Source organism: Acyrthosiphon pisum, chromosome A1 (genome assembly GCF_005508785.2).
Source record: "Acyrthosiphon pisum isolate AL4f chromosome A1, pea_aphid_22Mar2018_4r6ur, whole genome shotgun sequence".
Classification (NCBI taxonomy): domain Eukaryota; kingdom Metazoa; phylum Arthropoda; class Insecta; order Hemiptera; family Aphididae; genus Acyrthosiphon; species Acyrthosiphon pisum.
In genome coordinates, this window is record NC_042494.1 from 152,181,009 (window position 1) to 152,194,714 (window position 13,706).

The following is a 13,706-nucleotide window of genomic DNA, read 5'->3' on the forward strand; positions in this document are numbered from 1 at the left end:
CGCCGTCATGTGAACACGTGTTTTCAACTTAATACGCGGAACGTATCCTGCTCGAACGGACCATGTTATCTTTCGCAATGTTTTACGGTTGAAAACCGTAGGCAGGAATAAAGTATATTTAAAATGAAAACCACAGAATTTACTTTACTCGAAAACTTTTATTTTTCTTAAGTGAATATACATTTTAAAGAGCACGTTTGCTTTCGAGCACACTATATACAACATAACTTACTATGGACTGTATGATAACGGTATTGATAATATTATTACTGATTGAAGTTATACTCGAAATCAAACAATATATATTATTTGTTGAACCGTTAAATTATATTAGCTGGTAGGTACATATAGGCTATAACAGATTCTTAGAACAAGTGTCAACATTAAGCCTATAAGGTAGGTACCAACAGGATAATCAGTAAAAAATATCGAGAAAATAATTAACAAATTAAAAAAGCGGGTATAAGTGGATGTCGTTCTGCCAGGGCTTAAAATACATATGATTCCAGAAGACACACTTATTAATTTAACTGTTACTTTTGGCCTTTGACAGATTTTTATAGGAAAAAAACTTGTGGGGGTTGTAATACCCAAAATCTCTCACACTTTTATATACCACTTACCCTGTACCTAAGTGAGTTGGTGAGGTAACTTTTATAATTATTTTAAATCACTAAAAGCAGTAAAATTGTGTGTGGCCAATTGGAAAATATTTAAATATTTTTGTAGATTATCATCATCAATTAGAATATAATTTATGTAACGAAATAGTTTATAATAAGAATATTCAAGACTTTTTAAAAACTAAGTTTATTATGTTTAGAAAATAATATTGGGCATTCGGGCTTGTTAGTTAAATAAACTGTTCTAATATAATATTATATGTTTATTATATTATTATTATGTGTGTAGATTATTTTACGTTTTAGTTATATTTATTAAATAAGACAAAATGACTAGATAATTCTTTAAAATCCAGTTTGTGATTATAATAAAACGTTTTATTTTTTAATATTTTAACATATTTTAGACTTAAAATAAATGACAGTAGGTGCATATTTATAATAGGTGTGCTATGGTATACCTACCTAATTTATAATTATATAATATTACCTATGAAAAATATTCTACAAATTACGATGCTCTTACTAGTTAACTTTTCAGTAGGTTATAGTAAATAATATTGTACCTATTTCAAAAGACACAACATAGAATATTAAATATATACATAGAATACCTAGGTATTAAATATTTTATGTACCTGCATGTTTGGTTATTTTATGTTAAGGCAGGTAAGTACCTACTTACTTTGTATTGGCCCATTTTTATTTCTTCTTTTTTTTTTTATAACAAACTTGTCCATAGTATAGAAATAAAATAAGTAATTAAGTTAACGAAATAGGTAACTAATAAATTAAAATATTCAACGATTAATGTTTCTTATTCCTACAAAACTAAAAACACGTTATATAACTTGGGACAAACATTTGTTATTCAGAGGACACGCTTTGATTTTCAGGGGATACAGTATTTTAGGCTTTAGCCCCTGCGCTATTATGTATTGAGGTTATAAGTCGGTAATTTTAATGGACGGTGTTAAATTTGAATTCAATAATATAAAATCATTGTATACGAAAAACGATTCTGAGCGGAGACGGTTTGTCAGTGTGGATATTTTATATTAAGTTTATAGGTACCTATTGGCTATTGTTATATTAGGTACCTAATATTATTATTAATACGGTAGCCGCTAAGTTGAATTAATATTATAAAATTACAACAAAATAACTAAAATCGTTATTCTTGGTTATTTAATATTATGTAATTTCGTCCAAATTCACCATAAAATAACTATGAAAATAAATTGTGTTTTATATTTTTGAGATATTTTGGTTACAGAATAACCTACTTACGTGGAATCTTTTTTTAAATGCTCAATCCAAATCTATAAAAGTATAACTTTTTAATCATTTTGAAATTTAAAATTTCATAGATAAATGATGTCAAAAATTAAACTTTATGTAATGCTTATAAAAATAAACTGTTCTTATGTATTTTTAATATTTTTCAACTATTTTTGTAACAATATTATATACCTTGTTCTTGACTATAAGTTCTTGACCCAACAAAATTTAAAACGTCTGTTAACAGCTTAAAATAAGTCAAAATATTTTGAAAATTGTGTGGTGTATATAAAATTATAATATAATCATTAAGTGAACATTTCATGTATCTACAGTCATTTTTTATGGTCATTTAGAGTTACACCAAAAACCAAAATCGATTTTGTGTAAAAATTGTCGTTTCTCTTTAATTTATTTTTTGTTTTTTCCGGTGTTTTTAAAAACTATTGGGATTTTAAATTTTGACTCTCGTATTACACCAACTAGATTCACTTTACTACCAAACAAGTTACTGTTGAAGAAAATCAAAGAAGTTTTACAGCCCCAAAAGGTGATAAACAAAAATGAACAAAAAAAAAAAAAAAATAATAATACACACATCATTGTAAAATCAATACATTCATCGGTTCACTCAGAATCTAAAATACAAATTTAAAAGCATTTTAGCTGTTTAACACACACTATGTAGTATAATTAAGAACATTAAATAAACATTTTCATTAATCATTGTAAAGTAAACTAAATTATGATACAATAACACAATATCATTAAAACGAATGTGTATGCCACACACCTACTTATCTTGAAATAATGCTTATTTATTTTTTAAAGTAAATGATTTAATTATAATTTTCAGATATATTAGCATTTAATATTTTAATATAGGAGGTACCTAACATATAGTGAAATGTCTAAGCTATATAACATAAATATAACAATTAAGTTACATGTAAAAATTATAAGAAGTACATTTTCTGAAAAATGCCGTTTATAATCACCATTCTTAAGTTTTTTAAACCAAAAAAATTACTCATAATAATCAATTTTTTATCAAATGTTTAATTAGGGATTTCCCAGCCGAGATATCTGCAGTTCAAAGATTAAACAATTTATACAAAATAATTAACTATACTTAAATTAGGTAGGTAGGTAATGAAAAATAAATTGGCACACACAGACAACACATACAACGATTTGTAAACATTTTAATACTTTATTAAAATAATTGTTCAGTTACCACCGCGGTGATATCAAATACATCTGGGTCTAACGACATTGCATATCATGTATTTCACTTAAAAGGACCTTACGATATTGTATTATTTTATTTCAATAACGATCAATTTGATTTGTTGATTTTGGATTTTTACCGAAAATAATTTTATATTGTGGATAAAGTATTTGAGTGGCATAATACGATCGGTGCAGATTCAAATAGTAAAAATGTCCCCATAGGAATGTGTATACGTTTGAAATTGTTGAACACTGTGTACAACCCGTTAGTAATTCTATACCACTGGTATTGATTTATTTTATATTTTATTGTATTTAATCATTTTGTTTGTTATTCTAAATAGACTGTAATCTTTGACTTCTAATACAACATAACCTGTAATAATTAATTTAGTTTTCTTCTTTTTAAGACACATTAATCTGTTGGAACTTCTATACCTTCTTTGTTCACGCAGTCATTTTGAATCTAACAGTATTGATAACAACCAATTTGTATTGAAGTTTATAATATTATACCTAATATGGGTAATCAAAAATATAAGAAAATATAAAATTGTAATAGATGTGTAATACCTCTATATTTTTTAGGTTATATAATATATACTACGCTAAACATCGTCGTTACCTAACACTGATTATGAGTATATATTATAAATTAATAAATTGTTTTACATACTTTGCGTAAACATAATGAGTTGCCCGGCGTAGTGTATAGGCAAAATAGGTACACTACTGCAGTGTTCAATGTTTTTTAGATTCTAAGCGGAGCGAGGAAGCTATATTGGTTTCACAATGGTGTTTATTATTATTTTTTTTTTATATCCTGTATACAAAATTTCTACCAGAAGGAGTGCTTCGATTTCAATATATATTACCTTATCTTTTAGCAAATTGGATCAAGATGGTACTTTAGAGAGGTCATTTTTCGATTTTCTCAATAGTTATTAAATGCCACGGGAAAAACCACCGAAAATTTACGAAAAAACGCTAAAGATGGGATTTGAATTTCTAAAGTTTTATTTATCACCATAGAAACGAATAAAAAATTATAATTTTTATAATATAAATTCAACTTACATGATTAAATAAAAAATAACAATATAAAATATCCAGACTGACAAACCGTCTCCGCTCAGAATCGTTTTTCTTGTACAATGATATTATATCATTGAATTCAAGTCTAATACAATTCATTATACAATCACTCATTTGTAATCTACTGTACAGCAGAGCGACATCCACTTACCTGTTTTTTTTTTAAATATAGCTGAAAAAAATATTGAAATACCGATGCAATATAATTTTATTTACACTTTTGTTATGATTTTATTCTATTTTAATAAAATATAATACGTAGATACCTTTGTATAATGTAGTGTAAAATAAGTTTCTGTTAGGTACTGGAAATTCTTTTGTCGATCATTTCATACTTTCTTTCATTATTTATGAATAACAATATGAATCACAATTTACTGACCCATTTGAAATAATAAGTTTTCCATCTCAATATATTTTCTGGGGGGGTAACTGCCCCCTTGTGACCCACCCCAAATGCTGATTATGGTACCTAGATATACCTTATATTATAAAGTTATTTACATATTAATCACGATTTTCTGAAAAATATTTTCAGGTAGATAGTTATAATTGTTATAATTTTATATAGTAATACGTAATATCTTCCGAAGGGAGAGTGATGGGCGGATATACCCCCTTGGATTTTTAGTTGTAGTATTTTGATAAAAAATAATTTATTATGTAAGGCAGTACTGATAATTTGTGAATTATAATTTAAAAAAAACGTCCCTCTTGATTAAGCTTTAGCCTTCAGATCCGCCATTGGTAGGTACTGAAAGAAACAAACTCAGTTCATCTAGACTTCAATACTCTTAAATAATACCCTATTAATTAATACATAATATAGTTTATGAGAACTACAATTTGCGTATAAGACGTATAACCAAATAATTTTAAACGTAAACATTTCAGAAAATTGAATGTAACATAATAATGAATTAAAAATATATGGGTTACTTGGTATTAAAAATAGGGAGAATAAAAATGTTCTGAATTAAAGGGAGTAATAATGTATTAAACTAAAAAAAAAACACTTTTTATAATAACTCATTGAAATAAAAGCTTTAACAATTATTATAATTTATAATTATTAAAACGAACACCGACTGCAAATACAAATATATTTAATAAACAATTATAATGACTAGAAATAAACATTACGATACGCACAGGAAATAAAAATACAAATGCTACCTATGATACTATATAAAATATTTTATGTTTAAATACTTTCTACATATTATTATCTAAACTTATACAATGTTCAGCTTACGATTCCCTCGTGTCGTACATCAGTGGCAATACAAAATAATTTCGACGTTCAAATTAATCAATTTATTTTTAATCACATACAATTTCCAGTAATATATATATATATATATATATAAATATAGGTATTTAATTTTATCGGATACTTACGAAAAATTAATAGGTACCTACATATTACTGTGGTTATCATGAATAATGAATATCATACATATACCTATGTGGTAGGTATTGCAGTGATGGCACCGCTTGTCAACCCAAACGAATGTCGAGTAATTTTGTTCGTAAAATGATTGAGAATATCCCAAGGGCGCCATTAACAAAATTAAGAAGAGATGTTCGGTTGAAAACCTATAGCCAACCATATATTATACTTATATATGTACTTATAATGCACGTTATAGTTCATCGATCATTATATTATTATTCTTTAACATTATTATATAGGTGCACAGATGCACGCTATATCGTATAGACTATATAGCTGATAGGTATACACATAGGTCCACGCGTATACGTCAATATAAAAGTTTGTTAGATAAAATACTCAATAAAGTAGTAGAGATGATATTATTATGTGTACGGTTTTAAAACTTTGTACAACTGTCCATTAAAGGAAAGGTTGCAAAAAGTGTGTGGATGTCGAATGTATCTTTATCTGCTTATCTTTATTTGTAAAAGTGTTTTATTAAGAAATATTGTCCATAATGATCAAATAGGTAATGTATTTTAAAAGTTATTTGTAACATTTTCAGATACCTACCAATAGTATTTTGTATAGTATTGATGTAGATTTTAGGTAGAATAATTATTATAACAATTAACTTTGATTTATGTCATAATAATCAGTTTTGAGCTACAGTATCTTTATCTCATCTAGACAAATAAGATATTAAGTACCTATCTGATTGTCATATAAGATAAACTGTATACCTATCTAGATAAATAAATAATTTTTAGTTTTGATTTATTTGTTGGTAGTTTGGTACTTTTAATTATTAATTTTATTTTATCATTGACCAAACAAAATATTATTTTGATGTTATAATTTCTTTCGCGAAACACGCAGGTCGCACAGGTGGAAATCCACCATCAACCAATTCTAATCGAATCTCACCAAACCCCTTCACTAAATAATATAATAACTTTTAGGTTTATACTTGAGCGGTAGGTATAACTAAAAAATAAGAATTTAATAAACAATTGTTGTACCGTATAGCATATGTTAAAAAATGTAGATACATTCGGATTTACAAAAATAACAAACACATGGTTGTAAATTGTATAAGTGTTAGGAAAATCAATAATTCATGTGTGTCTATCAGCATTCATTTGTTACGAAAATCATGAATTAAAATCGAGTTAAAATCAAATTTCGTATATTTATTCCACGTACCTACATCATCAAAATATATCAATATGTCAAATATTTCCGTTCAAGACAAGAAGTGTTCAGATATCAAGTTGCTATCCGAGACGGAGAATTTTGACATGGCATTTGAGCTGTCAGAATTTTGACAGTTCAGAATAAATCAAAATATTTGGAAAATATTATGGTGCATAGAAAATGCTAATATAAACTTCGGTCAAAATTTCATGTATTTACGGTCATTTATTTTAGAGTTGCACCAAAAACTAAATTCGATCTTCTCAAAAACATATTTTGCGTAAAAATTCCCGTTTTTCCTTAAATTTTCGGAACAAATCTACTTTACCGGACACCCTTTTTTTTTCAATTTTTTTTTTTTTTAAAATACGTTTTTTTTATGCTGAATTCAAAACTGTTTGAAAAAATTCCCGCAAACTTACCGTTCAAAAGTTATGGCAATTCAAAGTTGTCGATATTATCAAATATTGCAGTAATTACGCGTGTATCGGCTCTCGTCGTTACGCTCCTCGGCGCCGTCGATCCGCTCCGCAAATCGAAAATATCCCCCGATTTTTTGTGTAAAACCACCTCAGGTGAACCTCGGTTTTCCTCAAAATTATTCCTAAGTACAATTATTGGCGGCGTGGTCACTCGCTCGTCGGTAATCCATTCAAAAGCTGTGAAAATTCAAAGTTGCAGTGATTACGCGTGTATCGGCACTCGTCGCTACGCTCCTCGGCGCCGTCGCTCCGCTCCGCAAATCGAAAATATCCCCCGATTTTTTGTGTAAAACCACCTCAGATGAACCTCGGTTTTCCTCAATATTATTTCTAAGTAAAAGTATTGCCGGCGTGGTCCCTCGCTCGTCGGTAATTAATTATTTAGCATAATATTTGATAATATCGACAACTTTGAATTGCCATAACTTTTGAACGATAAGTTTGCGGGAATTTTTTAAAACAGTTTTGAATTCAGCATAAAAAACCTCGTATTTAAAAAAAAAAAAATTGAAAAAAAAAGGGTGTCCGGTAAAGTAGATTTATACCAAATTTTCTTTTGTTTTTTACGTCGCTTTTGAAAACTACTGGGAAATTATTTTACCAACTGTTCCAACTAGATTCACTTTCCTATCAGAAAAGATACTGTTGAAAAAAATCTAAGCATTTTTACTGTCCTAAAAGGTGATGACAGACACACAAAAAATCACACATCATTGTAAAATCAATACATTCATCGCTCCGCTCTTAAGCTCTTAATCTAAAAAAACTTAAATAATTGAAAATTAATAATGTCCGTAAACAGCTCAAAACAAGTCAAAATATTTTGAATTTTTGACGGGAAATAATGTTCGCAGGTCATTCGCATCGAGCGATTAATCGTCTTGTGTGAAACCGAAATCAAATCAGCGACTAAAAACCGATAAGATTTAAAATCGCGTTCGCTTCGTGTGAAACCATATTTACGTAAAAGTGTAAAACCCTCGTCCAGCGGCGCACGTGAACTCGTGTACTCGTGATAGAAATATTGACTATTGTATTATGAGGCATGACTGCAAGTCTATAGGTACTCCGTATAGTATAGTATAGGTATACAGAAATAAATCATTGTTTCACAATTAAAATAAGGAATTGTATAGAAAAATTGTTTATTAAAATGAATGGTCATAAAATAATAAGATAATTCGTCTAAAATAATTAAGAAATATATTTGTTATTTTCATATTTTAAACAAAAATGAAAATATCTATTATGGTATCTAGATAAAAAAAAAAATGTAGGTAAGTGGATGTCGCTCTGTTATACAGTAAGTTTCAAGTGGGTCACTGTATAATGGATAGTATTAAATTTGAATTCAATGATATAATATCACTGTATAAAAAAAAACGATTCTGAGCGGAGACGGTATATCAGTCTAGGTATTAGACATATATATACTTATCTATGGTATTAAAAAAAAATTGACCAATATTAGGTACCTGTAATAAATTCCAAATTAATCATATCACAATATCTATTAGGTACTTAATAACGTGTTATACATTAACAACAAACAGTGATAGTGTGATACTATCATAGATATATAATATTATACTTAAGAAGTTTCAAATACCCACGAATAATATTATATAATCATAACAAAATAATTAAAATAGTTATTCTAGGTTTTGTAATATGTAATTTCGTTGTATATAGAAAATGCTGATATAAACATTCAGTTATATTTTCAAGTATCTACAGTCACTCGTTTTTTAATTACAACAAAATAAAAAAATCGTTACATGAAAAATCGAGTGAATATCAAATGTTGTAAAAATATGAATTTTAAACGCTCATAAAAATTTAATTTGACTTGCTTGTAGACATTTTTTTTTAAAAAAAGGTAGACAAACTTATGAAGAATCTTGTATTACATTTTCAAATCTTAGATTTAAAAAGAAAATTTTTCATCAATTTCTAACTTAAAATAATTTGCAAATTTTCGTCATTTTTACGTATTTTGTCAATATTTGAACTTTAGATACTTATAAAAAAAAAATGTGACTATGGATTTTTCATTTTTTTCATCTGCCATTGAAACAATATACTAGGAGCCTTCTATTAAATTTTCAAGCTTTTTTGACCAACAAATAAAATTTTATTGATATTTATAGAAATAAAACTAAAAAATATGGAAACTGAAAATGTCCGTAAAGAGCTCAAAATAAGTCAAAATATTTGAAAAATGTTATGGTGTATAGAAAATGCTAATATAAACATTCAGTCAAAATTTCATGTACCTACGGTAATTTGTTTTAGAGTTGTACCAAAAACCAAAACCGATTTTCTCGAAAACAGATTTTGCGTAAAAATTCCCGTTTTTCCTTTATTTTTCTTTTGTTTTTCACGGCGATTTTGAAAACTACTGGAAAAATTTTACTTTTGATCCCCCCAATGTACCAACTAGATTCACTGTCCTATCAGAAAAGGTACTGTTGAAGAAAATCCAAGCACTTTTACTGTCCTAAAAAGTGATGACACACAAAAAAATAAAAAAATAAAAAAAAAAAACACATTATTGTAAAATCAATACATTCATCGTTCCACTCAGAATCTAAAATTAGATAATCAGTTATTAATTTATTTCTACCCACACGAGAGCGAATAATGCCAAAAACGAAAGAAAAATTAACATACTTCTACAAGTCCAATTTTAATTTTGAAAACTAATCTGAATTCAATAACTTCTTTTCTATGTTTTGTAGAAAATATATTTTTGATATTTTGTAAAGTTTTTGTACAGTTGCAAATTCTTACTTAATTTCTCAAAATGAACTTGTATTTTAAAGATTCAACGAGTTACAAAAATGAAAAAGTTTTTCCTACAAAACATAGAAAAGAAGTTATTGAATTCAAATTAATTTTCAAAATTGAAATCGGACTTCTAGAAGTATGTTTATTTTTCTTTCGCATATTGGTCTGAATGCACGCATTTGTCCTGACGCAAGTTTAACATTTTTTACCCATCACAAAAAAGTGTAAAACGTCGCTAAAAAAGTTTTCATTTCCAAAAAATATATAAAAATGTAAATTACTTACTTAAATGTAACAAATAAAACAACAATCATAACTATTATATCAATCACTTTCAGTCCGTGTGCCGATTACATCCGTACCTACGGGTTCTTGTCTTGGATGTCGTACACGTTTGTGCTGTACGGGAACGATACCAGATATTTGTGCGTGTACATCTTCTTCGCGGAACAGTAGTCGTCTCTCATATCATCCCTGGCCAAGTCTATCCGGCCACACACCATCCTCGCGGTGTCCACGTGGTCGTGGTTCCGGCTGAGCCTTTCAAACCTGTTGATCAGGTTCTCAATGTCACGGAACACTATAATTTGTGCGTGTTCCGATACGTGCGCGTGACAGCATGTCGTTGGAGTCGGTGTTCACGTCTGACCATATTTTGTTCATCAGTTTTTTGAACGCCTTGAGATGCTGAAAGATGTTTGTTCCTACAATGAAAATAATAATTATTGCGTGTTATTATATTATATTGTGGTATGAAAATGTTAATTAATCTATTATATGGGATCCTTTGTGATTTATACAATTTTAAATATAATATAGTATAAACTGATAATTTGTCTTATACTCTTATATGGATTGTTTAAGAAAAAAAAATGATATAACAAATTATTAATTATTAGTAAAGATGGGATGTCAGCATTGGCAATATATAGACATTAATTATCTTAGTGGTTCATTAATTAAAAAAATTAGAGGAGCTAGGAGTAATATAAAAAGAAACGTGGGATCGGATAGTTCGTTGTGGGACATTGGAGTTAATTAAACTTAAGAACAACGGAGAATCAACTTTCCTTGTGACGATAACCCATTTAAGAATTTTAACTCGAGAATATATGGCAAGTGTTTCAATTTTAAGTACATTTAAGATATGGTGTGTACAATAGGTGCAATATAGGGGAGGGGGGCTTCAGAATCTAAGTTCTTCAAAAATTTAAATATCCTCCTAGATACAACGAAAAATCCCGTTATAACGAAAGTCATAGAAGTCCCCTACCAACCTTACCCTACCCTACCCTACCCTACCTTCGTTACAACGAAATTTCGTTGTAACGAAAAAAAATCATTTCCTTGGAGTTCGTTGTAACGGGATCATACTGTATTATTAAAGTAGCCCTGAGGGCTATGGCATCTCTCCCCTAAATCTCAAACGGTATTTGCGCCTGTGAGTTGTAATTGTGTCTTTTAGGTGGTGTTTGTATAATTTTTAAAATAAAACCAATAAAATTAAGAAATTTATAAGAACTCTTCAACGTGACAAGAGTTACCAACCTATGAGAACCCCTGAGAATAACACCACTCGTCCGTATTTCAAAATTGGACGAATAAGTGAATAATAAAAAAATTTCAAAGACAGACCAAGTTTAAAATCTTGGACTAGCCTTTTTATGAATCCAAAATTTATAATTTATAGTATTATTTTTTGTTTTTTCCTCAGAAATGTCATTATTTCATCGGTCGCACGTAATTTCAATCTCGAAAAAAATTAAAACTAATTTTCACACCAGAAAATATAATATTATATGGAAGCTATGATTATTTGGAGATGTATTATAGTAATTAATGCTTTAACATTTTATTATTTGTAAAATCTATCCGAGTACAATAAATTAGTACATCTAATGCTACATCTATATTTCACAAATTTGAAAAATTATTTTCAAGGGCTATTTTTTTAGTAGGTATTTAAATTGTAATAGATCACTATTAATTAAGTCTTGATGAATTGAGTCCGCGATGATTTGTGTACATTTTGAAAGCGGTAAATTGAGTTCTGGGCATAAAAAGGCAGTTGGTATGTTGGGTCCCGGCTATAAACCCACTTACCAATGCCTTGCTTTTAAGTTCGGACCGAGAGAATATAGCATTATAGTGGTTCGGACACCAATGAATTCTACGCACCGATAGATCAGCAAACAAATAATAATGACGGTGATAGCCAGCTTACCACAGGCTTTTCTCCAAAAATGAGATACCGCGTAGCATCGTAACATTGATTAAGCTTAATTAAGATACGTATATACGAGCGTATACATCTCGTACAGTCGTACATAAACGTTTGTCATATTTTGTATCAGTTATCACTGATTTTTTAAATGATTATTGATTACACACAAACACACGTACGATATATAGGCTATTTCACTAAATCTTTAGTAGCGTGCTGTAATAGTCGACTTATGACTATAATATTGTGTTATACAGCTTTACAGTTATTGTGTTTTAGTTAAAGTTTTGAAAAATGGAAGTAATGGCTAGTGAAAAAAACAAAACTGTGATTATATAATAGAATATTTTTAATTTTTAATAGGCATGATAAGATTTTTTAATCGATACAAATTATATCATAATTTTAAATTAGACTTCTAATAAAGATTATTAGATATTAAAAAAATGTGATGAACAGACTAAACATTTTTCCGGACCCAATATATTATATATATATATACCGAAAATAAGGTAATTTGGGTCCTAATTTACCCAGTGAGCATGTTCGGTGATTGGTGAATCACTCTGTATATTACCTATTGATACATGATAGAGACTCAAAAAACGTTTATTACTTACAACCAAGGCTGAGCAAGTTAACTATTTTTTTTCAACTCGTTAAGTTAATTTGGAAAAATGTAAGTTAAGTTTAAAGTTAAAAGTTACTTTCCTTTTTTATTTAACTTGTTAAAGTTACAAGTTAGTTGGAAAAAATAAGTAACTTAACTTAGGTAGTTAAAAATAAGTTACTTTTTTTTTCATATAAAACTTAAAATTACACCATTTACACCTCATGTTAAAGATTTACAAATAACATAATATTATAATGTAGGTCTTTATATCTTAAAAAAATGTATTTTGTTGTAAGTACTTATAAATTATGAAATCCAACAAAATAATTAAATTATTTGTATATTTTATTTTTTTACCTAAAAGTTTTCCAAAGTGATGGTAAAACTTTTAAATTGTACTTTGTTATTACCAACTATGAACTAAGTATTAATAATCAAATTAATTATAAATGTATATAATTTAACGTGATTATAAAATAAATTAACGAGTTAAGTTAGAAGTTACTTTAAAAAAAAAGTAACTCGTTAAGTAACTTAGTTAAAAGTAACTTAACTTTTTAACTTACCTAACTTTAACTTTTTAACTCGTTAATGCCCAGCCTTGCTTACAACCGGTAATCACACCTTAACTGATTTGTATTACTGTTTCTATATTATAAGGGGCAAAGGTACAAGCAATATTTCCGCAGTTCGCCAATTATTTTCGTATGCGAAGGTAAGTTTTCAACCG